Source organism: Sinocyclocheilus anshuiensis, unplaced genomic scaffold, assembly GCF_001515605.1.
Source record: "Sinocyclocheilus anshuiensis isolate Anshui unplaced genomic scaffold, SAMN03320099.WGS_v1.1 scaffold802, whole genome shotgun sequence".
Lineage (NCBI taxonomy): Eukaryota > Metazoa > Chordata > Actinopteri > Cypriniformes > Cyprinidae > Sinocyclocheilus > Sinocyclocheilus anshuiensis.
In genome coordinates, this window is record NW_015547667.1 from 659,862 (window position 1) to 663,680 (window position 3,819).

Here is a 3,819-nt window from a genome sequence, read left to right on the forward strand (position 1 = left end):
GCAAACCTGTGTGCTTTTCCTGTTTCTTACCCATAATTCTTTCTGGCTTCCTTTTTGCTCCAGAGGTACCATTGACCATCTATTATTGCTTTTCTTGTTCTACAATAATCTTAAATATCACCTTTAAATGAATGAGGACAGAACATCAATTTATGAACACAAAAATTGTTCATTCATTATAGATTTCTTATAAATCGTGTTTTATGAAACAAGTGTTTTTAGTCGTCATTTTAATACAAAGTTCAGTTGCTGTGGGTAGTGTGAAAAAGATCAGTAGTATAATTAATTTGAAGGGGTCATATGATGCGATTTCAAGTTTTCGTTTCTCTTTGGAGTGTTACAAGCTGATTGTGCATAGATAAGAATAATGATCTTTAAAAAAGCATCATATGACCCCTTTAAGTTACAAACAAGCAACACTTAGGCCGTTTCTCAAACGTAAGGCTGCATCCCCTGGAGGTCGCATTTGTAGGCTGCATACGTCATAAAGAAGTTCTTATTTTAGAATATTAACAGTTATAAATTTGACCATTATTCTTAGTTAAGCGTAAATTGTTGTAATATGCTTATGACTCGCGAATGTAATGCTCAGTTAAATTAAATAAACCAGGCTACCACCTAGTGGCCTGGAGTGTGAAGTGCAGAAGAGCAGCATGTCCACTGCGGTTTTACTGTAAAATCACTGAAATATCTGGATGTTTTGCACTAAAATGGTTCCTCTGAGGAAACGTTTGAAAATGATGACACGATTTTCTTTTCTTTCTCCTCTTTAGGAAATTGATGACGTATTCAGCCTGCAAATGCAACCTCCGGAGGATGCAGCCTTCCCTTTGAGAAACGGCCAAAAATGAGTGCCTCTCCAGTCTGTATGTTATGTTATATCAGATATATATCTGTGAATCAGTGGTCTAGTTTGCTCTGTGCTCCAGTGACAATAAGAATGTCCAGAAAGTCCTGTTCAAATAAAGTGCAGAATCAATCCGGATAAAGCTATTAGGAGGTGCAGAGTCCTTCCCAGCCTTATTCCTGTACCATGGCTTCTTATTTGAACTGCTGCATATTTGGGTAATGGTAGTTCTGTTAAAGCAAACAAAAAAAACAAAACAAAAATATATATATATATATATATATATATATACACACACAAGTATAAAAATTAGAAGTAAATCCTCATAAAACTATGAATATGCAGTGAGCAAAATATGTGCACTGTCTGGCACGCAAAAATATAACACTGTAGAACATGTTTGACTATTTAGAACTACTCTGATTAGATTACAAGCACACAGAAACTTAAAATGCATAACATTAGGAGATTTTACAACACACCTTTGACCACCAGTTGTGTGCTGTGATCAATTCCCAAAGCTGGGACAAAGCAGAGATACGTTCCTCCATCAGAGAGCTGAAGATCGGTGAGTCTGAGAAAGACATGACCCTTCTTAAGTAAAACTTCTGTTCTGTTCTTGTATGCTGGGTCTTGTTCCTTTACAGAAACATTTCCATGGATAATATCGAATACATTCCTGGTGTCGTTGTGTCTCCAGTGGACTGTCAGCTGTTTTTCTTCAAGCACAATACGTCTGTGACTGCACTTCAAGATGACAGAGCTTCCTTCAGTGCCTTCAACTACCTGATGCAGAGAGGCTAGAAAACAGGACTTCTTCAGTTTCACATAACTTAATTCGTTCACTAATATTATACAGTGGTGTCCAAAAGCTTGAAACCACACTTTTTTTCTCCTGAATACTTTTTAAATGTCTAGGTCTGTAGCAAAAATAAAGTGTGACACTGATCATGTGACTCTTCGAACAGTCAGATTTCCATCCACTGAATTGCAAGATGCTCTTTGGAACATCTCAAATCATGCTGGAAATGTTTTGCTGATCATTTATAATAAAAAAATTGTATTATAATATGAAATCATGTTTGCTCTGTGCTCACCTGTATCTATTAACAGTGCCAACAGATAGATGAAACGGAACCTGAAAACCATGAAGGAACATTTAAAAAAAGAATATCCTCAGTAACGTCAAGTCCAAAATAAAGAAATAAATGTTTTGCCATCATAAAAAAAAAAATAAATAAATAAAACCTCAATGCTATCCTGTCATACAGCCACAGTAGATGGAAGTAAATTTCAAATAACTTTTTCCTACACTTGATTGGCCGGTTTTTTTTTTTTTTTTTTTACACCAAACGGCTGTGATTGGTCCAGACATGTGAACTGACATGAACTGGGTTCGCTAGTGTCGTTGTTTTAATCACACCTGTCAATGACAATTCTGAATTATTTCATTTTAAAATGTGATTATTAACTTCCAATGACAGAGTTAAATGGCGGATTTTCTATTGCATAAATAAACAAAATGAGGGTCATTCTATCCCACATTGCGTATTAAACATACGTTGTTACATATTGACACGTGTCATAATTTCCAAATCTCACGAGTACATTGTACACTAAAAATTAATAATGATAGACTGTTATTGTCTAGACTGTATTAAACTCTGCATAGTGCGGTTTAAATGGAAAGAGCCGCCTTACCGTCGGTACATGTTGTAGTCTACTGTATGTAAGGGTTATGCTCCGAATAAACCGTCAAAAAACATTCCTCTGCTTCTTATCTCAAGAAATTCAAAATGCGCGCCTGTCTTACTTTTGTTTTGTTTCTCCGCCTCTAGTCTAACGTGAGTTGGTAGGAGGGGCAATACAGTGCTGCCTAACGTTTATGATCGATCGACACATCAACTAGCCTAAATAACATGCTTCCTAGTAGGCTATACTCGACCAAACTTATTTGTATTAAATTAAAGCAGCACTATGTAACTTTTTCTGTGTTCAAAATTTGCAAAATGTATATATAATAACTTTTCAGAATGTGACCCCGCCGTCATAAATGTGAGACTTGTTGCAAGTTGAATTGTTTTCATCTTCTCAGTAAACAGTTTCTGAAGTTAGCCATGTTTAAAGGACAATGTTTTCTAAAAGCTGAAAGAAGCTGATCTGTTTCTTTCCATTGCCCATTGCTCATTTTCTTATAAAGTTTTTTTTTTATTAATTAATTTATTTATAGCCTACATCAGGGATCCTCAAATCTGGCCCACGAGATCCACTTTCCTGCAGAGTTTAGCTCTAACCCTAATCAAACACACCCGAGCATGCTAATCAATGTCTTCAGGATCATTAGAAAATCACAGGTAGGTGAGTTTGATCAGGGTTGGAGCTAAACTCTGCAGCGCATTGGCCCTCCAGGGCAAGATTTGAGGAACCTGGCCTACATGAATTGTATTTTTAAAAGGACAATTCAATTAGATTTTCAGTTCAGCACATAATCATACAAACAACCAGCACATATTTCTTTAAAAATGTGTGCTCTTTGCATGGAAGAAGGTCCAAACAAATATATTAAATCTAGCTTAAGTAGCATGAAAATAAAATACAACTTACAAATCTGTACAAAATGTTTTATATTTATTTAAAAATATTTTATACATACAGATATAAAAAGCCTGAAAATATTAAACGATTACAGTTGATTTGATTTTCAGCAGCAAGTTATAATCATCTGGTAATGTATTTTCTTACCCCAGATTCACTTTTTCTTTGGAAAACGAAATATCCTGCTGTTTGTTTATTATATAGCCTATAGACCAATTATCCCAGTTGAAAAAAACAGCATATGCTGGTTAGGTATGTTTTGGATGCTGGTCCTTTGCTGGTTTATGCTGGTCATGTGCTGGCAAAGGACCAGCATAAACTAGCAAAGTACCAGCATAAACCAGCAAAGGACCAGTTTAAACCAGCAAAAGGACCAG